At 38.5% G+C, this 27,268-nt stretch overlaps 1 protein-coding gene across 1 annotated transcript in view; it reads left to right on the top strand.

Moving 5' to 3' along the window:
- Positions 1–27,268, top strand: part of ADAMTSL1 (ADAMTS like 1) — a 998,876-nt gene that overhangs the window by 231,312 nt on the left and 740,296 nt on the right. The gene's annotated exons all lie outside the window — the stretch shown is intronic.

The following is a 27,268-nucleotide window of genomic DNA, read 5'->3' as shown; positions in this document are numbered from 1 at the left end:
GGGTGTGAGAGGATATCTCATTGTGATTTTGATTTGCATTTCTCTAATGGCCAGGGACATTGAGCATCTCTTCATGTGCCTTTTGGCCATTTGTATTTCCTCTTCTGATAGGTGTCTGTTCAAGTCTTTTTCCCATTTTGTAATTGGGTTGGCTGTCTTTTTGTTGTTGAGTGGGACAATCTCTTTATAAATTCTGGATACTAGACCTTTATCTGATATGTCATTTCCAAATATTGTCTCCCATTGTGTAGGTTGTCTTTCTACTTTCTTGATGAAGTTCTTTGATGCACAAAAGTGTTTAATTTTGAGGAGCTCCCATTTATTTATTTCCTTCTTCAGTGCTCTTGCTTTAGGTTTAAGGTCCATAAAACCGCCTCCCATTGAAAGTTTCATAAGATATCTCCCTACATTTTCCTCTAACTGTTTTATGGTCTTAGACCTAATGTTTAGATCTTTGATCCATTTTGAGTTAACTTTTGTATAGGGTGTGAGATATGGGTCTTCTTTCATTCTTTTGCATATGGATATCAAGTTCTCTAGGCACCATTTATTGAAGAGACTGTTCTGTCCCAGGTGAGTTGGCTTGACTGCCTTATCAAAGATCAAATGTCCATAGATGAGAGGGTCTATATCTGAGGACTCTATTCGATTCCATTGGTCGATGTATCTATCTTTATGCCAATACCATGCTGTTTTGACCACTGTGGCTTCATAATATGCCTTAAAGTCAGGCAGCGCAAGACCTCCAGCTTCGTTTTTTTTCCTCAAGATGTTTTTAACAATTCGGGGCACCCTGCCCTTCCAGATAAATTTGCTTATTGGTTTTTCTATTTCTGAAAAATAAGTTGTTGGGATTTTGATTGGTATTGCATTGAATCTGTAAATCAATTTAGGTAGGATTGACATCTTAACTATATTTAGTCTTCCAATCCATGAACACGGTATGCCCTTCCATCTATTTAGGTCTTCTGTGATTTCTTTTAACAGTTTTTTGTAGTTTTCTTTATATAGGTTTTTTGTCTCTTTAGTTAAATTTATTCCTAGGTATTTTATTCTTTTAGTTGCAATTATAAATGGGATTCGTTTCTTGATTTCCCCCTCAGCTAGTTCATTATTACTGTATAGAAATACTACAGATTTTTGAATGTTGATCTTGTAACCTGCTACTTTGCTGTACTCATTTATTAGCTCTAATAGTTTTGTTGTGGATTTTTCCAGGTTTTCAACATATAGTATCATATCGTCTGCAAACAGTGATAGTTTTACTTCTTCCTTTCCAATTTTGATGCCTTGTATTTCTTTTTCTTGTCTAATTGCTCTGGCTAGAACCTCCAACACAATGTTGAATAATAGTGGTGATAGTGGACTTCCTTGTCTTGTTCCTGATCTTAGGGGGAAAGTTTTCAATTTTTCCCCATTGAGGATGATATTAGCTGTGGGTTTTTCATATATTCCCTCTATCATTTTAAGTAAGTTCCCTTGTATTCCTATCTTTTGAAGTGTTTTCAACAGGAAAGGATGTTGAATCTTGTCAAATGTCTTCTCTGCATCAATTGAGATGATCATGTGATTTTTCTGCTTTGATTTGTTGATATGGTATATTACATTAATTGATTTTCTTATGTTGAACCATCCTTGCATACCTGGGATGAATCCTACTTGGTCATGATGTATAATTCTTTTAATGTGTTGTTGGATACGATTTGCTAGAATTCTATTGAGGATTTTTGCATCTATATTCATTAGAGAGATTGGTCTGTAGTTTTCTTTTTTTGTAATATCTTTGCCTGGTTTTGGTATGAGGGTGATGTTGGCTTCATAGAATGAATTAGGTAGTTTTCCCTCCACTTCGATTTTTTTGAAGAGTTTGAGGAGAGTTGGTACTAATTCTTTCTGGAATGTTTGATAGAATTCAGATGTGAAGCCGTCTGGTCCTGGACTTTTCTTTTTAGGAAGCTTTTGAATGACTAATTCAATTTCTTTACTTGTGATTGATTTGTTGAGGTCATCTATTTCTTCTTGAGTCAAAGTTGGTTTTTCATGTCTTTCCAGGAACCCATCCATTTCATCTAAATTGTTGTATTTATTGGCGTAAAGTTGTTGATAGTATCCTGTTATTACCTCCTTTATTTCTGTGAGGTCAGTGGTTATGTCTCCTCTTCCATTTCTGATCTTATTTATTTGCATCCTCTCTCTTCTTCTTTTTGTCAATCTTACTAAGGGCCCATCAATCTCATTGATTTTCTCATAGAACCAACTTCTGGTCCTATTGATTTTCTCTATTGTTTTCATGTTTTCAATTTCATTTATTTCTGCTCTAATCTTTGTTATTTCTTTCCTTTTGCTTGCTTTGGGATTAGTTTGCTGTTCTTTCTCCAGTTCTTCCAAGTGGACAGTTAATTCCTGCATTTTTGCCTTTTCTTCTTTTCTGATATAGGCATTTAGGGCAAAAATTTCCCTCTTAGCACTGCCTTTGCTGCATCCCATAAGTTTTGATATGTTGTGTTTTCATTTTCATTCACCTCGAGGTATTTACTAATTTCTCTTGCAATTTCTTCTTTGACCCACTTGTTGTTTAAGAATGTGTTGTTGAGCCTCCACATATTTGTGAATTTTCTGGCACTCCGCCTATTATTGATTTCCAACTTCATTCCTTTATGATCTGAGAAAGTGTTGTGTATGATTTCAATCTTTTTAAATTTGTTAAGACTTGCTTTGTGACCCAGCATATGGTTTATCTTTGAGAATGATCCATGAGCACTTGAGAAAAAGGTGTATCCTGCTGTTGTGGGATGTAATGTCCTATAAATGTCTGTTAAGTCTAGCTCATTTATAGTAATATTCAGATTCTCTATTTCTTTATTGATCCTCTGTCTAGATGTTCTGTCCATTGATGAGAGTGGTGAATTGAAGTCTCCAACTATTATGGTATATGTGTCTATTTCCTTTTTCAGTGTTTGCAGTGTATTCCTCACGTATTTTGGGGCATTCTGATTCGGTGCGTAAATATTTATGATTGTTATGTCTTCTTGTTTAATTGTTCCTTTTATTAGTATATAGTGTCCTTCTTTGCCTCTTTTAACTGTTTTCCATTTGAAGTCTAATTTGTTGGATATTAGTACAGCCACTCCTGCTCTTTTCTGATTGTTATTTGCATGAAATATCTTTTCCAAACCTTTCACTTTCAACCTATGTTTATCTTTGGGTCTAAGATGTGTTTCCTGTAGACAGCATATAGAAGGATCCTGTTTTTTAATCCATTCTGCCAGTCTGTGTCTTTTGATTGGGGAATTCAGTCCATTAACATTTAGTGTTATTACTGTTTGGATAATATTTTACTCTACCATTTTGCCTTTTGTATTATATATATCATATCTGACTTTCCTTCTTTCTACACTCTTCTCCATACCTCTCTCTTCTGTCTTTTCGTATCTGACTCTAGTGCTCCCTTTAGTATTTCTTGCAGAGCTGGTCTCTTGGTCACAAATTCTCTCAGTGACTTTTTGTCTGAGAATGTTTTAATTTCTCCCTCATTTTTGAAGGACAATTTTGCTGGATATAGGAGTCTTAGTTGGCAGTTTTTCTCTTTTAGTAATTTAAATATATCATCCCACTGTCTTCTAGCTTCCATGGTTTCTGCTGAGAAATCTACACATAGTCTTATTGGGTTTCCCTTGTATGTGATGGATTGTTTTTCTCTTGCTGCTTTCAAGATCCTCTCTTTCCCTTTGACCTCTGACATTCTAACTAGTAAGTGTCTTGGAGAATGCCTATTTGGGTCTAATCTCTTTGAGGTGTGCTGCACTTCTTGGATCTGTAATTTTAGGTCTTTCATAAGAGTTGGAAAATTTTCAGTGATAATTTCTTCCATTAGTTTTTCTCCTCCTTTTCCCTTCTCTTCTCCTTCTGGGACACCCACAACACATATATTTGTGCGGTTCATATTGTCCTTGAGTTCCCTGATACCCTGTTCAAATTTTTCCATTCTTTTCCCGATAGTTTCGGTTTCTTTTTCGAATTCAAATGTTCCATCCTCCAAATCACTAATTCTATCTTCTGTCTCTTTAAATCTATCATTGTAGGTATCCATTGTTTTTTCCATCTTTTCTACTTTATCCTTCACTTCCATAAGCTCTGTGATTTGTTTTTTTGTTTTTCTATTTCTTCTTTTTGTTCAGCCCATGTCTTCTTCATGTCCTCCCTCAATTTATCGATTTCGTTTTTGAAGAGGTTTTCCATTTCTGTTTGTATATTCAGCATTAGTTGTCTCAGCTCCTGTATCTCATTTGAACTATTGGATTTTTCCTTTGACTGGGCCATATTTTCAATTTTCTGAGCATGATCCGTTATCTTCTGCTGTCGTCTGGACATTTAGTCAGATTTTCCTGGGTGTTGGACCCAACAGGTTGAAAGATTTTTCTGTGAAATCTCTGGGTTCTGTTTTTCTTATCCTGTCCAGTAGGTGGCGCTCGTGGCACACATTTGTGTGTGGGTCCCACCAGTAAAAGGTGCTGTGGGTCCTTTAACTTTGGAAAACTCTCACCGTGGGGGAGGTTTGCCAGCCGAAGCAGCTTGGAAGAGTACCAGCCGTCCCACGGGTCCGAACGCGGGGAAGATCGCCGGCCGCCGCAGCCCGGCAGAGCGCCCGTCCGAATTTCCTAGTTGGCCCAGGGCACCAAGCGTGGCGGGAGGGCGCCAGCCACTGCAGCCTGGGAGAGTGCACTGTTCCCAGCTGGACTGGGGAGTCACGTGTTTGGAAGGGACCCCCCCAGTCACCGTTCTCCACAGTCTCGGGATTTCTGATCCAATTCTCTCAGTTGGTCCGGGGGGCCTCGCGTGGTGGGGGCACCATCCGCCACAGCTTGAGGGGACCACCTGCCCAATTCTGCCAGCTGGCCCAGGAAAGAGGAAGGGAGGGACTCCGGCCACTTGCCACCCCGCCTGGGAAAGCCCGCGCTCCTCGGCGATCTCACCGGAGCTGGTTCTCCCAGACAGTCAGCCATTCCAGGATGGGGTACGCTGTCTTTTTGATCTCTGTCGTGGCTCTGGGAGCTGTTCTGTATAGTTTCTACTCCCCTAGTAGCTGTTCTGGAGGAGGAAAGGTGAGGGTGGCAAGGCTGTCAAGGACGATGGCAGAGGAGCCGGTGAAGGCAGAAGAGGGCATGGTGGTGGTTGGAGAGCCACTGGAGTAGGAGGAGAAAGGGAAGGATAAGATGGTGGATGGAGCGTCGCCAGAGCAGAAGGGGAAAGAGAAGGGCAAGATGGCGGCGGGAGCGCCACCGCCGGAGAAAGAGGAAGAGTAGGGCTAGATGGCGGCGGGAGCGGCGGCGGAGAAAGAGGAAGAGGAGGGCTGAATGGCGGCGGGACTTGCCAATACTTTTTAATTAACTCCCCAACATACTCTGGAATGTATTAGCATATTATAGTAAGCTCCACAGAATTAAAAGATTGCTTTCCCTATTCTAGGCTCCATGTGGTTAGGTTCTTTAAATGAACTGGCCAGACAGGTTAAGTTAGATTGTGTACTACAGAAAACTTAATTTTGGACAAAATAAACATCTCCTTCCATTGATCTCACGCTGAAGGTGAAGTTCTAAAATAGAGATAATATCAGTCTTTATGCTGTATTCTGATTTACCTTAGTCCCAACCAGATCAGCTTCGTCTTTTCTCTAATCGAAGTTTGATTTCTTTTTCAGCTTCTTTAACAGTTGTAGGGAATAATGCTGGCTTTCAGAGCTGCAGAAGTTTAACTTGAGCCTTAGGTATTATACAAGTACCCAAAGTTCGAGGGAAATACCAGGTTATACACCTAGAGCACAGAATCTCAGCATCTAGAAATAACACATAAAGCTCAGGAATAAGTGTGACTGTTGTAAGAGCTTACAGTGTATTACCTAATTTTCTTGTATTTCCTAAAAGAGACCATACAACATTTGTCCTTCTGGCCTATTTTGATCAACATAATGTCCTCAAGGTTCATGCACCTCGTTGCATGCCTCATGACTTCGTTCCTTTCTGTAGCCACACATATTCTACTCTATCTATACACCACAGTTCACCCTTCTGCTTCTTTGTCGATGTACCGTTTGACCAAATCCACCCATTAGGCGTCATGACTAATACCACCAAAAACATCAGTGTGGAAATGTATGTTCGAGTTCCTGCTTTCAGTTCCTCTGAGTATATTCTTTGTGACAGGATTGCCTAATTGTATGGCGGCCCTATATTTAGCCTCCTATGGATCTGTTATATTATCCTCTAGAAAGGCTGCTACCCTACCAGCATTGAATAGGTATAACTCTCTCCACATTTTCTCTAGCACTTGAATCTTTCTTTTAATTTGTTTATTTATTTATTTTGATTCTGCAGAATTTGTTGAGATATCTTCACATAGCATATATTCTATATTCTATCCAAAATAAGCAATCAATGTCTCATAGTGTCCTCACTTAGTTGTACAATCATTATCACTCTCGAATTTAGACAATTTTCATTACTCTAAAGAGGAAAATAACAGATGTACCTCATCAAAGAGAAAATCCAAAACACCCCATAACTCTTACCCCCCTCCCACAATTATTAACCCATAGTATTAATGTGGTATTTAGTGAGTATTCCTGTTGAATAGTCTATAACATGAAATAAGTAGTTTTTCCCATGTACTATTATTAACTTTTTGCATAAGTGTCATACCTTTGAAGTAGTTCATGCAAGAACTTATTTATATTTGTAGTGCTACTCAGTGAGATACGTGACTTTAAATAATCCCTTTCAATCATATTCACATTAAATCTGGCACCAGTATTTCTAATTTCATTAATGTACTCCCAACACCTTTAGTCATTCCTGTGCATTTAAGTTCAACCTTGTAAACAAATCTGTACATATTGGGCAACTGTTTCCCCTTCTCCTTTGTCTTCTATCTTTAGGTCTTCTATAGTCTACATTTTACAAATCTGAGTTTACATTTTACTAGGGGACTCATGTTAGTGAAGTCATACAGTATCTGTCCTTTAGTGTCTGTCTTATTTCACTCAGCATTATGTCCTCAAGCTTCATCCATGTTGTCATATGCTTTAGGACCTCATTCCTTCTATTCATTCTTACTGCTGCATAATATTCCATCATGTACATTTATGTCACATTTTGTTTAGTCACTTGTCTGTTGATGGGCACTTGGGTTGTTTCCATCTTTTGACCATTGGGAATAATGCCTCTATGAACATCAGTGTGCATATCTGTTCCTGTCACTGCTTTCAGATCTTCTGGGTATGTACTATGTAATGGAATTGCCAGTTTGTAGGATAACTCGATATTTAGTTTTCTGAGGAAATACCAAGCTGTCTCACACAGTGGCTGTACCGTTGTATATCCCCATCAGCAATGGATAAGTGTTTCAATTTCTCTGCATCCTCTTCAACATTTTAAATTTCTTATTTGTTTAATGGCAGCCATTTTTTCTTTTTTTTTTTTTTTTTACATGGGCAGGCTCTGGGAATCGAAACTGGGTCCTCTGGCATGGCAGGCAAGCATCCTTGCCTGCTGAGCCACCGTGGCCTGCCCTTTGGCAGCCATTTTTAATAGGGGTGAGATGATATCTCACTGTGGTTTTGATTTGCATTTCCTTAGTAGCTAATGAAGAGGAACATCTTTTCATGTGCTTTTTATTCATTTGTATTTTCTTTTTGGAAAAATGTCTATTCATATCTTTTGCCCATTTTATAGTTGGGTTGTCTATTCTTTCGTCATTGAGTTTTAGGATTTCTTTATATCTACTGGATACCAAATCCTTATCCAATATGTGGTTTCCAAATACTTTTTCTCATTGGGTTGGGTGCCTTGTCAACTTTTGACGAAGATCTTTGATGCATAGAAGCATTTGATTTTGAAGAGTTCCCATTTATCTATTATTTCTTTTGTTGCTTGTGCTTTGGGTATAAGGTCTAAAGCTTCTTCCTGTTACTAGGTCTTGAAGGTGTTTTCCTATATTTTCTTCTAGGAATTTTATGGTATTGATTCTTGTATTTAGATCTTTGACCCCTTTTGAGTTAATTTTTTATAGGGAGTAAGTTAGGGGTTCGCTTTCATTCTTTGGCTATTGCTAGCTAGTTCTCCCAGCTATGATCAATTGATCATAGATCTGGGGATCTATTTCCAAACTCTCAATTCAATTCCATTGATCAATATGTCTATCTTTGTGCCAATACCATGTTGTGTTGACCACCATGGCTTTATAATAAGCTTTAAAGTTAGGAAGTGTAAGTCCTTCACTTTGTTCTTCTTTTTTAGAATATTTTTGGCAATTCATGGCCTCTTTCCCTTCCAAATAAATTTGGTAGCTAACTTTTCCACATCTCCAAAGTAGGTTGTTGAAGTTTTGATTGATATTGTGTGAGATCTGTAGATAAATTGGTTAGAACTGCATCTTCATGACATTTAACCTCCCTATCCATGAACACGGAACATCCTTCCACCTATTTAGGTTTCTTTGATTTCTTTTAGCAAAGTTTTGTAATTTTCTTTGTAGAGGTCCTTTATATCCCTGATTAAGTTTATTTCTAGATACTTCTTCTAGTTGCTATTGTGAATGGAATTTTTTTTACTTAATTCTCTCCTCAGTTAGGTCATTACTAGTGTAGAGAATTATTGATTTTTGTAGATTAGTCTTATATACTGCCACTTTGCTAAATTTGTTTATTGGCTCAAGTAGCTTTGTCATGGATTTCTCAGGATTTTCTAATATAGGAATCTACAAATAATGAAAGGTTTGCTACTTCTTTTCCAATTTCAATGCTTTTTCTTTCATTTTATTTTCTAATTGCTCTAGCTAGAACTTCTAGCACAATGTTGAATAATTGTGGTAACAGTGGGCATCCTTGTTCCTGATCTTAGGGGAAAGGCTTCCAATCTCTCACCATTGAGTATGAGGCTGGTTGTGGGTTTTTCATATATGCCCTTTATTGTATTGAGGAAGTTTCCTTCAATTCATACCTTTTGAAGTGTTTTTATCAAAAAAGGATGCTGAATTTTATCAAATGCTTTTTCAGCATCAGTTGAGTTAATGTGTTGTACTACGTTGATTGATTTTCCTTTATGGAGCTGCCCTGGCATGCCTGGAATGAACCCCATTTTGTTGTGGTGTATAATTCTTTTAATGTACTTTGGATTTATTTTGCAAGTAGTTTATTGAGAATTTTTCACATCTATATTCATTAGGGAGATTGGCCTTTAGTTTTCCTTTCTCGTAGTATCTTTATCTGATTTTGGTATCAGAGTGATGTTAGTTTCATAAAATGAGTTAGATAGTGTTCCTTTTTCTTCAATTTTTTGTAAGCATTTGAGAAGAAATGGTGTTAATTCTTTTTTGGATCAAATTACCCTGCAAAGCTGTCTGGTCTTGGGTTTCTCTTTGTAGGAAGATTTTTGATGACTGATTGAATCTCTTTACTTGTGACTGTTTTGTTGAGGTTTTCTGTTTCTTCTTGAGTCAGAGTGGGATGTTTGTGTGTTTCTAGAAAACTGTCATTTCTTCCAAGTTTTCCAGTTTCTGATGTACGGTTATGCACAGTATCCTCTTATGATTTTTAAAATTATTTGGGATCCATAGTAATGATCCCCCTCTCATTTCTGATTTAATTTGCATCTTAACTCTTTTTTACTTTGTCAGTCTAGCTAAGGGTTTGTCAATCTGTTGATCTTTTCAAAGAACCAACTTTTCATTTTGCTAATTCTATTGCTTTTTGTTGTAGTTGTTCTCCAGTTCATTTATTTCTGCTTTAATCTTTGTTATTTCTTTTCTTCTACTTACTTTAGAGTTAGTTTGCTCTTCTTTCTCTGACTTCTTCAGTTGTTCAGTTAGGTCTTTGGTTTTAGCTCTTTCTTCCATTTTAATTTATGCATATAGAGCTATAAATTTCCCTCTCAACACTGCATTCGCTGTATCCCATAGATTTTGATATGCTGTGCTCTCATTTTCATTCATCACTAGATATTTACTGATTTCTCTTGCAATTTCTACTTTGACTCACTGTTGTTTAAGAGTGTTATTTAACCTCCATGTATTTGTTAAAGTTCTGTTTCTTTGATGATTATTGATTTAGAGTTCCATTCCATTATGGTCAAAGAAAATGCTCCAAATAATTTCAGTCTTTTAAACTTTATTGAGACCAGTTTTTTGCCCCAGCCTATGATCTATCCTGGAGAATATTCCATGAGCAGTAGAGAACAATGTATATCTTGCTGTCTTGGGATGCAAAGATCTATATATGACTGTTAAGTCTAATTCATTTATTCCATTGTTTATATTCTCTTTTTCCTTATTGATCCTCTGTCTGATTGTTCTATCTGTAGAAGAAAGTGATGTATTGAAGTCTCCCACTATAAGTGTAGAAACATCTATTGCTCTCTTCATTTGTAACCAATGTTTGCCTCATGTACTTTGGAGCTTCTTAATTGGGTGCATAAGCATTTATGATTGATATTTCTTCTTGGTAAATTGTCCCTTTTGTTAACATATAGTGTCCTTCCTTATCTCTTGTGACATCTTTGCATTTGAAGTATATTTTGTCTGATATCGGTGTAGCTATCCCTGCTTTCTTTTAATTATAGCTTGTATGGAAATTTTTCCCCATCCTTTCACTTTCAGTCTATTTGTATTCTTGGTTCTAAGATGAGTCTCTTGAAACAGCATATAGATGGATCATACTTTTAATTCATTCTGTCTGTTTGGGAGTTTAATCTGTTCATTACTGTAAAGGCAGTACTTGGACTAATCATCTTATCCTTTGGTTTTTACTTGTTGGATCTATTTCTTCTCTCTCTTTTTTACCTTTTAACTTACATTTACAAGTGCTTTTTATCTTTTGAATTATCCCTACTATTACTCTTCAATTCTGTGCCCTTCTCCAGACCTCTTTCTCCTGCCTTTTTTTTTTTTCAGCCAACAGAACTCCTTTTAATATTTCTTGCAGGGCAAGTCTCTTACTAACATGTTCTCTCAAAGTTTGTTTGTCTGTGAAGATTTTAAATTCTCCCTCACTTTTGTAAGACAACTTTGCAAGGTAAAGAATTCTTAACTGACAATTTCACTCTTTCAGAATCTTAAATATGTCATACCACTGCCTTCTCAACTCCATGGTGCCCACTGAGTAGTCAGTACATAGTCTTATGTGGCTTCCTTTGTATGTGGTGAATCACTTTTCTCTTGCTGCTCTCAGAATTTTTTCCTTCTCTTCAGCATTTGACAGTCTCATTAGTGTGTGTCTTGGAGTGGGTCTATTTGGATTTATTTTATTGGGAATTTGTTGGGCATCTTTGATTTCCATATGCATGTCTTTTATAAGGGTTGGGGAGTTTTCCCCCAAATACACTTCCCATTTCCTAGCCCTTTTCTCTTCTCTTCTCCTTCTAGGACATCAATGATTCTCATGTTTGTGTGCTTATTGTCTGTCATTCAAATTTGAGATCCAGTTCAATTTTTTTCATCTTTTTTCACCATTTCTTGTTTTGTGCATTCTCATTCAATTGCCCTGTCCTCTAGTTCACGTATTCTTTCTTCTGCTTCTTCAAATCTGTTGTTGCTTGTCTCTAGTATGTTTTTAATTTATTTATAGTATCTTTCATTTCCTAAGATGTGCTATTTTTCCATTTACTCTTTCAAATTCTTCTTCATGCTTTTCTAGTGTCTTCTTGATATTCTTTATGTTTTTGGTCAACCCTTTGATGTTCTTTTGGAGTTTTGTATGTAGTTCATTAATTAGTTGTCCCAAATTCTGGGTCTCCTTTGGTTTTTTTTTTTCTGAATATATATATATTTTTATTAATTAAAAAAATTAACTAACAAAGCATTTAGAAATCATTCCATTCTACACATACAATCAGTAATTCTTAATATCATCACATAGTTGCATATTCATCATTTCTTAGTACATTTGCATCGATTTAGAAAAAGAAATAAAAAGACAACAGAAAAAGAAATAAAATGATAATAGAGAAAAAGAAACTATACCTCACATGCAGCTTCATTCAATGTTTTAACATAATTACATTACAATTAGGTAGTATTGTGCTGTCCATTTCTGAGTTTTTATATTCAGTCCTGTTGCACTGTCTGTATCCCTTCAGCTCCAATTACCCATTATCTTACCCTATTTCTAACTCCTGATGGTCTCTGTTACCAATGACATATTCCAAGTTTATTCACTAACGTCGGTTCATATCAGTGAGACCATACAGTATTTGTCTTTTAGTTTTTGGCTAGTCTCACTCAGCATAATGTTCTCTAGGTCCATCCATGTTATTACATGCTTCATAAGTTTATTCTGTCTTAGAGCTGCATAATATTCCATCGTATGTATATACCACAGTTTGTTTAGCCACTCGTCTGTTGATGGACATTTTGGCTGTTTCCATCTCTTTGCAATTGTAAATAATGCTGCTTTAAACACTGGTGTGCAAATGTCCGTTTCTGTCTTTGCCCTTAAGTCCTCTGAGTAGATACCTAGCAATGGTACTACTGGGTCGTATGGCAATTCTGTATTTAGCTTTTTGAGGAACCGCCAAACTGCCTTCCACAGTGGTTGCACCATTTGACATTCCCACCAACAGTGGATAAGTGTGTCTCCTTCTCCACATCCTCTCCAGCATTGTCATTTTCTGTTTTGTTGATAATGGCCATTCTGGTGGGTGTGAGATGATATCTCATTGTGGTTTTGATTTGCATTTCTCTAATGGCCAGGGACATTGAGCATCTCTTCATGTGCCTTTTGGCCATTTGTATTTCCTCTTCTGAGAGGTATCTGTTCAAGTCTTTTTCCCATTTTGTAATTGGATTGGCTGTCTTTTTGTTATTGAGTTGAACAATCTCTTTATAAATTCTGGATACTAGACCTTTATCTGATATGTAGTTTCCAAATATTGTCTCCCATTATGTAGGCTGTCTTTTTACTTTCTTGATGAAGTTCTCTGATGCACAAAAGTGTTTAATTTTGAGGAGCTCCCATTTATTTCTTTCTTTCTTCAGCACTCTTGCTTTAGGATTAAGGTCCATAAAACCGCCTCCAGTTATAAGATTCATAAGATATCTCCCTACATTTTCCTCTAACTGTTTTATGGTCTTAGACCTAATGTTTAGATCTTTGATCCATTTTGAGTTAACTTTTCTATAGGGTGTGAGATATGGGTCCTCTTTCATTCTTTTGCATATGGATATCCAGTTCTCTAGGAACCATTTATTGAAGAGACTGTTCTGTCCCAGGTGAGTTGGCTTAACTGCCTTATCAAAGATCAAATGTCCATAGATGCGAGGGTCTATATCTGAGCACTCTATTCGATTCCATTGGTTGATATATCTATCTTTATGCCAGTACCATGCTGTTTTGACCACTGTGGCTTCATAATATGCCTTAAAGTCAGGCAGCATGAGACCTCCAGCTTCATTTTTTTTCCTCAAGATACTTTTAGCAATTTGGGGCACCCTGCCCTTCCAGATAAATTTGCTTATTGGTTTTTCTATTTCTGAAAAATAAGTTGTTGGGATTTTGTTTGGTACTGCGTTGAATCTGTAAATCAATTTAGGTAGGATTGACATCTTAACTATATTTAGTCTTCCAATCTATGAACATGGTATGCCCTTCCATCTATTTAGGTCTTCTGTGATTTCTTTTAACAGTTTCTTGTAGTTTTCTTCGTATAGGTCTTTTGTCACTTTAGTTAAATTTATTCCTAAGTATTTTATTCTTTTAGTTGCAATTGTGAATGGAATTCGTTTCTTGATTTCCCCCTCAGCTTGTTCATTGCTAGTGTATAGAAACACTAAAGATTTTTGAATGTTGATCTTGTAACCTGCTACTTTGCTGTACTCTTTTATTAGCTCTAGTAGTTTTGCTGTGGATTATTCAGGGTTTTCGACCTATAGTATCATATCATCTGCAAACAGTGAGAGTTTTACTTCTTCCTTTCTAATTTTGATGCCTCCTTTGGTTTTTAAATTTGGTCATTTGGTGTTCTTGTTTGCTAGCTGCTGGAATGCAATATACCAGAAACAGAATGACTTTTAAAAAGGGGAATTTAATAAGTTTCTAGTTTACAGTTCTAAGGCTGAGAAAATGTCCCAATTAAAACAAGTCTATAGAAATGTCCAATCAAAGGCATCCAGGGAAAGATACCTTGGTTCAAGAAGGCCAATGAAGTTCATGGTTTCTCGCTAGTGAGAAGTCACTTGGCAAACACAGTCAGAATTTCTCCCTCACCTGGAAGGTCACGTGGTGAACACGGTCAGGGTTCCTCTCTCATTTGGAAGGACATATGGTGAACATGGCATCATCTGCTAGCTTCTTCTACTGGCTTCCTATTTCATGAAGTGCCTCGTGAGGTATTTTCCTTCTTTATCTTCAAAGGTTGCTGACTGGTGGACTCTGTTTCTCCTGGCTATGTGCTTCTGCTCTGCTCTCTCTGAATCTCTTTCATTCTCCAAAATGTTTCCTCTTTTATAGGACTTCAGAAACTTATCAAGACCCACCCAAATGGGTGGAGACATGTCATCACCTAATCCAGTTTAACAACCACTCTTGATTAAATCACATCTCCAGAGATGTGATCTAATTACAGATTCAAACATACAGTATTGAATAGGGATTATTCTGCCTTTACAAAATGGGATTTAGATTAAAACATGGCTTTTCTAAGGGACATACATCCTTTCAAACCAGCACATTTGGCTTGGCCATATCTTCTTGCATCACTTGTGCTTTGTTATCTTAAGATTCTTTTGAAAGTTGATTTCCTTCATTCATGTAAGATTTTATAAGTCCTTGCATTTGTGTTGAAGGTCTCCTTTGGCACTTGATTTATCAGTAATTCCCAGTCCACGCAAGGCCAAGTTCTCCCATGGTAGATGCTGTGTATTTGGACATCCATAGGAGATTTGGCAGAATGGCTGTTTGCTAGGGTATACTTTCCCTATATCCCACACAGATGGTGCTCTTGGGCCCCCTCTTTCCCTCAAGCCCTCTTTTCTCTTACTGTGGCATTTGGGTAGCTGTGGTCCAAACCAGGTGAAATTCCATACAATGGAACAGGTCTCTGTGCTGGAGACCACCAGCCCCAGGGGTCAGGGATTGTTGCTGTGCACTTTTGCAGAGAATCCATTTGTGGCTTGATGGGTCTGGTGATTCCCAGGCTTCCAAGTGGAACAACCTCAGACTGTGGTGTTGAGAGTTTGACCTTCCCCAACCCTCAGCCAGTTCAAAAGTGCCCTGGCCCGCAAAAGTTGGTGGCCTACAAGATCCCTGCCCATTGTATACTTGTGGGCCATTGGAATGGGCAGGGAGCTCTTGGTGCTTCTTTGTGGTTCTCTGCCTTCTCACTGCCTCTCTGCCCATGAATGCCATGAGTGAGTGCCTTGAGCTTCCATAGAGAAAGAATGCACGCAGTGGAAGATAGAATGTCTCTCTTTCCTGCTAATTGTCAGATTGGCTCTGCTATGCTCTGTGTCCCCTCTCTTCCAAAGGGGAGGGTCCCCTAATCTCCCCCCAAACCAGTCACCTGCTGTGGCCTGCCTCAGTGTTGGACAGTAGGCACTGTACACCACAGCAAGTTCTGTGTGTGTGGCTAGAATAAGTCTTTTGATTCCCAGATTCCCATATGGGAGCTCCTGGCTGTGGGGCTAAGAGATGACTCCCCAGCTGGTTGCAGAAATGAGAATACAGGAGTGCTCAGCTCCTCCCTCACCCACTCCTGGCCAACACCAAGCAGCCAGCCCCAGAGGCAGTCATGATTAAATAAATTAACCTCATCTTTTCAGTTGTAATTTCTCCACTTTTTCATCCAGGTCCTCCCTACATAACATGAAGTCCCTCACTGGCTACTTGTAGCCTGGAACTGCTTCTCTGGTTGCTTTCTGCCTTTCTTCTAGTTATTCCATGGTGGAGCAGTTAGCTCTCCTATTCTGCCATCTTTCCAGAACTCTAGTTGCCTCTCATTTTTGAGACCATGAGTGTAGGTGAGCAAGTGAAGGGGGATGCCTATGAGTGATTGCTTCTGAGCCTCTATATTTGTCAGGCTTTTCTAGAGAATGAGAAGCAAAAGAAGGTTCCTATAAATATGAGATTTATATGAAAGTGTCTTATGTAACTGTGGAGACGTAGGAGTCCAAAATCTGTAAGGCAGGTCATGAGCTGGCAATGTCAGTGAATGTCCTCAATGAACACCTGAGGAGAGGCTGTCTGGCTGAAATGGAGAGAGAGATTATCTCTTCTAATTCTCCTTAAAGGCCTTCCAGTGATTAGATTGAGTCACTCATTGTAGAAGATGCTCCCCTTAGCTGACTGCAAATGTAATCAGCCATGGATGCAACCAGCATACTCATGATTTAAGTCCAGAAAATGTCCTCACAGCAACAGATAGTACAGTACTTGCTTGATGACACAACTGGGCACCATCACCTGGCCAAGTTGACACATGAGCCTAACCATCATAGCCTCAGTTATCAGGAATTCAACCCTATAGCTGTTGGCGCTGCTGGGCCTCAACAGCAGTTACCCATCTGCCCAGCATTTTTATTGCAAATCCTCTGCTGGGTCAAGTTAGTAGCTCTACCCCATGATTTTTTAAATGTGGTTATAACATATTTATTTCACCTCCCTCTGAGATTCAGACAGGTTCAGGAACTTGTCTGGAATTACAAAGCTAAGGTTCAGATTCCCTCCCATGTGTATCAGGTTAGGCCTGTGCCTTTTGATAAAGTTAAGTAGTAAACATGATTAGTGGTGATCAGCCACCTCAGCCCTCTTCTATCTAGGTTAGATGGCCAGTCCCAGCTCTGGCAGGGCTCCTTATCCATCTTCTACCTTAGCAGCAATAGCCACCAGCATTATTGAGTTGTTACTGTGGGCCAATAATTGGGATCCCCTGTTCACAAAGTATTACACTGATTCCTTACATTTATCTCCATTTTACAAATGAGACAAATAAGTATTTGTCTAGTGATTCTCAAGCTTGCATGCATGTTAGTATCACCTGGGGTACTATTAAAACTTACTCATGTTCAGGCCTCACACCTTGAACTTTTCATTTTGTTGGCCTGGGATGGCGTCCAGAAGTAAGAGTAAAGTTTTTAACCCAAGGTTCTCAATCCTTATTTGAATCTGTAAAATTTAAATATAGGAGAAGATTATAATGGGATGAAGTTTAAGAGATATCTAGAATAATAAAAAATCAAAACAAATAAACAAAACCATCCTCTTAGTTGACTCTGATGGGTCATGTCATTAGACTTGAGAACATGGCCTCTGCCACAATGCAATATTGCATTTTTTGGACCTGATTCAATAAATAATAAATGGTTTCTTCTTATACATGAATGAAAAGATTTTTGTGGGCAGAGGAATATGTTGGAGAGTGTAGGGAGAAGATAGACTCAACAGTAACAATACTGTGTTGAATATTAAGGAATGAAAATGGAACATGTAGGTTTTTAAAAAACCTACATCTGTAAGCCATTATTTGAAATAAACTTCCATTGAACCATATCTGTGTGAACCCAATTTGGCACAGTGCAGTTCTGGTCCTTTAATAGGAACTTCACATATGGAAGTATGTATCCTTTGTGAAAGGGAATAGGTCTATGACCTGAAGGATTTTACTGTAAAAATTTGTGGATACTCTGAATGGAAGAATTGACAAGGATGTCCAATGTGCTGCTACTTATTTGAACTTCTACAGAGCCAAGTTGGTTGTTGGAACATGTCATTAGTACAACGTGATTGCTAAATTCATTAGGCTGATATCTTGGGAGCACAGCCATTATCCTACTTTGGCTTCAGATTAAGTGCTGGTTATTGACAAGTGGTGGAGATTGACTTGGCTGCAAGAAAGAGGCCCTAAAAGTATAATGTCTCCAAGGGCTCTATAAAAAGTGCAGTTATATAATTTGTTGAGATGCTTTAAGTGATAATCATCTTGATGTTTGACATTTGCACATTCTTCCCATAGTTCCAGACATTTAACTTAAGCTGAAGAAGTGTTGTTCTATGTGGTATACCCATAACTTGCCAGTGGGTGTGGAGTTTTCTTCCTTAAATGAACAGCCTTAGATTTACCAAAGTCATTATAGAACACAGAAAAATGAATTCACTAGAGAAATGAAGCCTGGACATCGGAAATGACACTTTTGTCTTCCAAACAGGAAACAAAGTGGTCAGGATTGTATTGGAGACTGACATCTCTTTTAGCAGTAACAAGGATAGCAGACAACCTACGAAAACTTGTTGGAGACGACTCAGATGGCTAAACATGCCAATTCACAACATCGATAACTGACAGGGAAATCAGTGTGAATACAAATTAGCACTAAACTAATATTCCATCCATTCCATTATGCTAGTCTCTTCACTTAGAAAAGTTATTACCACACAGGCAAAGCAGTGTACTCCTTGCCTTTCCTTTGGTTATACTAGGCGACACCTGGTTTTCATTGGGGCATATTCTATGTTTATAGCTGAATGCTATATTATATTATTAATTATAAGCACCTGACTTAAAGCCATCCTGTATTGTAACTGTTCATATAGGGACTGTTCTAGTCTGCCAAAGCTGCCAGAATGCAACAAACCAGGAACGGAATGGCTTTTTAAAAGGGGAATTTAATAAATTGCTAGTTTATAGTTCTAAGGCTGAGAAAATGTCCCAATTAAAACAAGTCTATTGAAATGTTCAATCAGAGGCATCCAGGGAAAGATACCTTGGTTCAAGAAATCCAATGAAGTTCAGAGTTTCTCTCTCATCTGGAAAGGCATGTGGTGAACACAGTCAGGGTTCCTCTCTCATCTGGAAGGGCACATGGTGAACATGGTGTCCTCTGCTAGCTTTTTCTCCTAGCTTCCTATTTCATGAAGCTCCCTGGGAGGCATTTTCCTTCTTCATCTCCAAAGGTCACTGCCTGGTGGCTTCTCTGCTTCTCATGGCTATGTCATTCTGCTCTGCTCTCTCTGAATCTCTCTCATTCTCCAAAATGTTTCCTCTTTTATAGGATTCCAGTAAATAATCAAGACCCACCCAAATGAGTAGAGACACATCTCCATCTAATCCAGTTTAACAACCACTCTTGATTGAGTCACATCTCCAGGGAGATGATCTAATTACAGTTTCAAACATACAGTACCAAATAAGGATTAGAAAAAACGGCTGCCTTTACAAAATGGGATTAGAATTAAAACATGGCTTTTCTAGGGTACATAAATAATTTCAAACTCACACATGGACTCAGCTTTAGTTCAGTGAGGAAAATAAAACAGCTAAACTGGGAAATAGGTCACAATGGAATTATTAGAATTGAGTATTCCATATATAGTGTATAGTCTGGTCAAGTTTTCAAGGAGAAGCAAACACAAAAATGGCATTATTAAAATATTAAGAACAAAAAAATATTTATAATCTTCTACCAATGAGAACATAATTTAAAAACAATAATGACTATTTAAATGATGGAATATGGTTTAGAGAATACATTGCATTTTAACAATATCTTATTTGTTTATTTTTTCTACCAATGGCTAAAGAATTTTAATTGTTACTTATAAAAATTTTAAATGTATTTCAATTTTGTTCAAGCTGTACGTTTCAACTTGTCAGGTAGAAACTCTGCAGGTTACTAATGAGTGTTTACTTAAGGCTATATTTTTCTACAGTCTAACAGCATATGCTGAGACATTTGTCCATGTGTGGGGGACAGTTACAACTTGGAGATGGTGACAGCATGGTTCTCCTCTCTCCCTCCTCCCTTTCCAATTCCACCTGGCTCACCACCATCATCACTGCCTTTGTTTTCCTCTCCAGCTCTTGTTCTATGTAGCACTTTGTTAGATTGTAAAGAACATGCTACAGAATAAGACTGTCACAAGGCAGCTGTTGTGGAATATATTACCCGAGATGCAAAATGCCTTTAAAAAAAAATGTTACTTACTTAGAACTGTATTTTGAGGAGGCAGGAGGGCTGGGCTAAGACCCCAGTTGCTTAACACGTCAAGAATCTAGGGCTTTCTGCCATCTGTATAGATACCACCTAGGACCCCTCTGAGAATTGATCTGTGAGCAAGAGCAGAAGAATGGCCTAGGGCACTTAGTAGGCCCACAGAGAGCTGATAGCACTCAGCAAGAAAGGGAGGGCATACTTTGTGCCAAATTAGCCTACTTCTTAAAGGTTATTGGCAAAGTGTGATGATGTAATATATTTGCAAGGGGTCATCATGTTTGTCCATCAAAATGTTAAGGATTTATTGTTTTGTTAAGACTTCTCTACTTTCTCTAAATATGGACACTAGTGCTGCCTTAAGAAGGTAGGTTTTCTTCATCACAGCTCATATTTGAGGTGGGTACTCTATGCACCAGATACTATAGCAAAGACTTTACTTCAAGTTCTTCTCCCTTATTCCTCAAAAACAGTCCCCTGAGACATATAGCATTTCCCTCATTTAAAATGAGGTATTCAAGACACAAGTTAGTTAATTTATTTGCCAAGGATTACATAACAAGTGTATACAGAGCCAGGATTCAAACTGTCCTGTACAGTAACCCACGCCACATGCTACCTCCCTCTCCGTCATATAAACCTGATGTGGCGAAAGGTAGTAAGAGTATTTACAAGACTCAATAATTTAAATAAATTACATCATGGTTCCCAAACCTGACTGCATATCAGAATCACTTGGGAAGCATATTAAAGATATAGATTTCCAAGGAATACCTTAGAGAATCTAATTAGGAAGGTGAGAGTTGTGCCTTGGGAATCCTTTTCATGATTGCTCCCTGGCGATTCTGATATAGTCCACAGATCAACATTTGGGAACCACTGAAATAGATATGTGTGAGCAAAATACATTTTGACAAGAAGGAGTGGTATTTTTTAAGGACACTATGTGTAGGAATTAGGAATATGAAATGAGTACGAGTGACAGCTCCTAACGTAATAGTATGTTAGAAGGGACAGGTAAAGTGCTTGCACAGAGGTGGGTGGGAAAAGCACACCAATATGGCACAGGAGAGAGAAGGACTCTCTGTATTTGCCAAGGTCAGAGAAGGCTTCCAAGAGGGGTTAACTTTTAGGTAGAACTTTGAAGCTGTCCTCAAAGGAAAAAAGTGAAGGAATGGCATTCCACACAGAGAAGGCTGTGAAAAAGCTGTGACAGAGGAAACAACAGCTTGGAAATTGCAGTGAGAACTTATTATAGCTGAGGAGCACCGACTTATTTAAATATGGTAGCACAAGACAAGCACTACCATTGAAAAAGATCACTGGGGCTGAAGTGTGGGAATGGCTTTCAAAGGATGTGAGGTTGGAGGAAGCTAAGAAACAGTTAATGAAATGAGAAGGCCCTAAACTAAGGCAGTGTGAATGAGTGTGGTGAGAAGATAAGTGGTTATAGAAATACACTGGAGAGAAAACTAATAGAAAATGATGAAGACCAGAGGGCAGGGATTATAGAAGAGGGAGGAGTCAGGGGTGAGGCAGGAAATTTCTGGGCTGGTCCACCTACAGTAGCACATGCTTCTGTGGGAAAATCTATGTTGCTGAGTCTAATCCTGGAGTTTCTTCCTATTTGTTTGGTAGAATTAATAATCTAAAATAGAAAATAAGTTGATATTAATTTGAAGGAAAATGAAAAGATAAATAATTCTGTTATTGAAATCATACTATTTATAGAAAGAGGAATGTGTTTCTTTATAATATTATTTATGCTAAATTGGGCCTGGTTGAAGCCTTGGGCCTTTAAAACCATTCTTTGGAAAACACGTGGGGATCTGTAAAACAATTTTGGGGGGTAATGTTTTCTGATAGGCTAATATTAAAAGCCCAGGCTCCATTAGTCCCAGTGGTCAAACTTAAATCTCTAATTCTTTCTGTAGTTGCTTTCCAGTAATAAAATGGGTGATGGAATTTTTAAGAAAACATTTTATGGCTCTGGAATAGATGAATTTTTCCACAAGGGTTTATATAATGACTTTGGAGAAAAGTAAAACAATGTATAAAATAAAACCCTGTGGAAGTAAAAGTAATAAAAGAATTCCCACCTGAAACAATGGAATGACTAAAGTTGTCATTTTGTTTCACTATCTATTTATTAATTGCTGGGCCCTTTTAGTGGCCAGAAGTTCCATTTTAACACACTTTGCTCGATAGTAAGCACTCCATTGATGGGAAACAATAACTTTTTCCAAGTGTGGGGAGAGAAACATCCAAAGAGAGTGGCATTCTGGATCTAAAGCTCAGTAAACCCAGACAGTGAGGATCTTTCTTGTTGAGTCTCTTGAGGTAGGAAACATGTTGTTCTAGTTTGCTAGCTGTCGGAATGCAATATACCAGAAACAGAATGGCTTTTAAGAAGGGGAATTTAATAAGTTGCTAGTTTATAGTTCTAAGGCTGAGAAAATGTCCCAGTTACAACAAGACTATAGAAATGTCCAATCAAAGGCATCTAGGGAAAGACACCTTGGTTCAAGAAGGCTGATGAAGTTCAGGAGACATATGGCAAGGACAGTCAGTTTCTCTCTCATCTGGAAAGGTACATGGTGAACATGGTCAGGGCTCCTCTCTCATCTGGAACGGCACATGGCAGACATGGCATCATCTGCTAGCTTCTTCTCCTGGCTTCCTGTTTCATGAAGCTCCCCAGGAGGCATTTTCCTTCTTCATCTCCAAAGGTCGCTGGCTGATAGACTCTGTTTCTCCTGGCTATGTCGTTCTGCTCTGTTATCTCTGAATCTCCTTCATTCTCCAAAATGTTTCCTCTTTTATAGGACTTCAGAAACTTATCAAGACCCACCCAAATGGGTGGAGACATGTCATCACCTCATCCAGCTTAACAACCACTCTTGATTAAATCACATCTCCAGGGAGATGATCTGATTACAGTTGCAAATATACAGTGTTGAATAGGGATTATTCTGCCTTTACAAAATGGGATTTAAATTAAAACATGGCTTTTCTAAGGGACATACATCCTTTCAAACCAGCACACAAGTTGAGGGCAGCTGGACCAAGAATCAAGAAGTCCTGAGATGGGAAACCTTTGACCCTGTGTTTTGAATTATTATTGAGTTGGGTTTGGGTCTTGCTGTGCCACTTGCTGGATGCTTGTTCTTAGGCAAGTAACTTAGCCTTATTTTCCTCCTGGGTAAGATAGGGTGGCAAAGCTTGCCTCAAGGGAATATGGTGAGAACTAGTTGTTAAATGAGGTAATAAGTGTCCCCATGCTTTGTAAATTAGAATTATGTAATTGTAATTATTATGGCTTTAGAAGTATGTTAAAATAAGACTGAACTGTGTTTTAGTTTTTTAATCCAGATATATGCATGCACTTCATGAGTGTATTTTTCTAGATAGAGCTCCCCGATTATTTCTTCTCTACCCATGTAACCAAGCAGCAGCTAACATTTTTAAGGCAGGGTATGCAAGGTTTAGAGAATAACAGGCATGAGAAGGCTCTAGGTTTGTCTTATTTGCCTTTGTGAAATGAGTTATTTGCAATTTTTAATGCAACTAGCAACCCTCAGTCCTATAGTACATAAAGAAACTGGGATGCTGCCATGGGACCTGGCTTCTAATATTAAATATTAAATACTTTTAAAATATTAAATACTTTTGCTGCGGTGTTCCACCTATGCAAAATCAGCTTTGGAAGCAAGTCTTGCTGTAATATGAGTGTTCTAAATTTACCTACGTTAGAAAGGAGATACTGCAGGTTTACAACAAATCAGTTTTAGGAATCCCAGAGAAAAAAAATGTGGGAAATGGGATGAGATTTGTGCTTTTTGCAGCAACCTCATTAATTCCTGCTGGAGTGCAGCATCCCAATGTGAGTATTTGGCTAAAAATAAAACCAAAAACCAGTATTTGACTGATCTAATTGTCACGACTTTATGTACCCTAGACAGATTGCTCCGAAGCCTCTTATATGTTCCTGTGGTTGTAGTGTGTGTAGGTGAGGGTGTGTACGGGTGTGTGTGTGCGCGCCAGGAAGACGGAGAGTCTGGAGATGTCGATCCCATTGTGATATATGCCACTAACGAACTATGAGACGGTGAGGGAATCGTCTCACCTGAGTCTCATTTTGCTCACCTGGGAGATAAAGGGCAGGATACGATGCTTTCTAAGATCTTTCCCTCTGACATTTTATGGTGTTGTGACGGACTGGCTCACTGATTAATTCAGCAAACCTCCTACCTTATGGTATTGTGATTCTAAGTATAATGTTGAAAGGGCTACGTTTTGTCATCATAGTTTCTGTGTTCAGTGTTCTGGAGGCATTAGTGTTTCCTGCGTCAGTATTTGATGTTTCATCCTCCTTCCCAAGGCAGTACTGGCCATGTGCAGGCATACACCTGATCATACAAGGCGCACCTGCACCTTAAAGCAGAGCTGGTGACGTCACTTGTCAGAAATTAAAAATCATCAAGTATTTCCTCATTTCTCTTAGTGAAAACTTTCTAACATTTGTGAGGGACAACAGTCAAAGAAAGAGGAATCACTTGTTTCTGCTGCATTCCACCTTCTTCTAATCCTCTTATTCTGAGAAGTCCCTAAAAATCCTTGGGAGTGTTTTCAGTCCCTCTAGATGAGAATTCTTCCAAGAAAACAACTTCTGCCCAATTTCTAGGTGGCCAGAAAATAATGAATTAAAAGATACTGAGTACATGTCATGTTATATAGCCTTTGTGGAAAACCACAAACTTATAAGCTTCATAAGTCTAACTGAAGATATACACGAGAAATCACATTTCCCACTGATATTGGGCTACTGAAGTGTGAGTTCAAAGTCTGCATCATAAAATTTCAAAAATATAACTTGCAATTATTCTCCCAAATTAAAATTTGAATTGTGGTTCTTGGGTTCTTGTGATCTTCAGCCCATCAAAAAAGCTCGTCTCTTCCTCTGTCTCCAGAGATGAATAGGCTTTTTAGGTTCTGGTAGTTTTGGCGATGTTAGTTAGTGATCTCACATTCAAACAAACTAGTATACTATACAGTATTTTGAGCCAGGCATTGTAATTTTGAGAAATAGCTAAGTAGTATCCATCCATTCATTTGTCAGATATTTAGTAAGTGCATTCTGTATACAAGGCACTATACTGGGAAGTGCCGAGGAACTGACACCTAATAGTTTGGACAAAAATGACCACAATACAAAATAAATAGTGCTGAGAAAAATGAATGGGTTCTAAGATTTTAGAAATGCCTTTTTTTCCTTTACCCTCTGTCAGGGGTCCCTAAAACCACCCTCTCTTTCAAGAATTTGCTGGGAGGACTCATAGGACACTGCATGTAGCTCTACTTACACTGTAATTTATTTCCATGAAAGGATAGAAAATAAAACCAGCAAAGGGAAGGGGCACATGGAATAGATTTTTGCAGGCACGAGCTTCCGAGCATTATCTCCCTGTGAATTCACACAGAGTGTCCTAAGTTGACCATCAATGAGTTGTACAACATTATGAAACACTGTCTACCAGGAACGCCCATTTAAGACTCGGTGCCCAAGGTTTTTTATTAGGGGCTGGTCATGTAGGCACCCTCTACTTAGCACCAAAATTTCAGACTCCCAGAAGGAAAATAGGTGAGCATAAATCACATTAGTTATATAAGAATTGAAGAACAATGAGCCATACTTATCATTTCTGTGAATGGTGGGAACAGTCCTGAAATCCAAATCCCTGATATCAGCCAAGGGCCAGCCTTGTAAGCAGGATAATGATCTCAGGCCTGTTATGTTGATTTTTTTCTGCACACCCTCAAAAAAATAATCACAAAATAAGAGTAATGGAAAAGATCCTGAAATAATTAATATAATAGAGCTGCCCAAAATTAGGATACTTAATAGCACCTTCAGAGGGAGGTGCAGTTCCACGTAGTCCTTTCACTCATCTATTCATTCTTGTTTCCTCATAGCCTATGGTGAGCTCTGAATAAAGGAGTGAATAACAGAGTATTTTCTTACTTAAATCTGCCATGCGATTCAGCACCCTAGAGTTGGAGTGAGATTTCACATAGACATTCACAAATTTTCATTGAGTGACAGCTTAATGCCAAGCACTTTGGTAGGTACTGGAAGCATGAACCTGTCAGAGCAGGTGCCTGCCCTCCCAGAACTCACAGATGGGCTCACTCTCTGCTTCCTGAACCTCAGCCAAGGGATGCTAAATTCAGGGAGGAGGTGAGTAAAAGAGCAGATGAAGAAGGTTTGGGTTTCTCATCAGATGTGGAGGAACATGGGATGGAGTGCCTTTACAGCCAAAAAAACTCTAGGTAGGGAAAGAGGGCTTTAGAAAACATCTCTGAATTCCATCAACATGCTGTGCTGGCCCCTAGAACACAAGATTAGCCCTTCTAAGATACAGAGTCATGGGTTCTGAGCTTAAAGCAGTTAAAATAAGTGCCAGGCCTATAGCTGGAGAAGGTGAGAGACATTTCACTCCGGTCCAAGGATCCAGCTTGGGAGAGGACAGAAGTGCCCAGCACCCCAACTATACAAGTATGGCCTGACCGATGGTGGTCAGCACTTCTCCAGGTAGCCCTCCATCTCCAGGTTGGTGTCTTGCTCTTTGTGGTGGCATGTCTCATGGGACTTTAACAAGTATTTCTTGACCACATTCCTCAGGACAGCTGTCCAGCAGCATCTTGGTCCACATCACACATCTTTGAGGATCTCCATCACTGTCTCTTTCACAAGCATGTGTTAGAGTAGGTTCTACTACTTCCAACTCAGGAAACTGTTGATGCTATATCCCCATCAACCAAATGTGCAATGTGGGAAAGTGACTTCACCTTAGTATCTTAAGACGTTGAGATAGTAGTGGCTACTTCTCCAAACTGTGACCAGGTTTAAATGGAATAATATATTTATATCACTTAGCATGGCTCCTGATATATAGTAGGCCAGCTCAATAAATGGGAATTCTCTTTTCCAGTCTTTGCCATAACTCATCTTAGTAGGCAGAGGACACTGAGAACTGTCCCTATAGCTTTAGGACTAAGGGCATCCTCTTTTTCTCCCTATACAGAACTCAGGGGCACATTAGGATATTTGAGTCCAAGCATTACCATGTTCCTTTTTCTTTAAGTTTCCTGCTTTTTTTTCTTTTCTAACAAAGGAAAAAGAAAAGGTCAGTGGATCTGGGAACCATGAAACTAAGACAAGTTATTCTTTCCCTAATGATATGTGATCTTTTCTTTAAAAATTAAAAAAACAAAACAAAACTGTCTTGTATCTAACTCC

Source organism: Tamandua tetradactyla, chromosome 2 (assembly GCF_023851605.1).
Source record: "Tamandua tetradactyla isolate mTamTet1 chromosome 2, mTamTet1.pri, whole genome shotgun sequence".
NCBI classification, from domain to species: Eukaryota; Metazoa; Chordata; class Mammalia; order Pilosa; family Myrmecophagidae; genus Tamandua; species Tamandua tetradactyla.
Note: the sequence above shows the minus strand (reverse complement) of the source record. Positions and strands in the feature narration are given on the sequence as shown.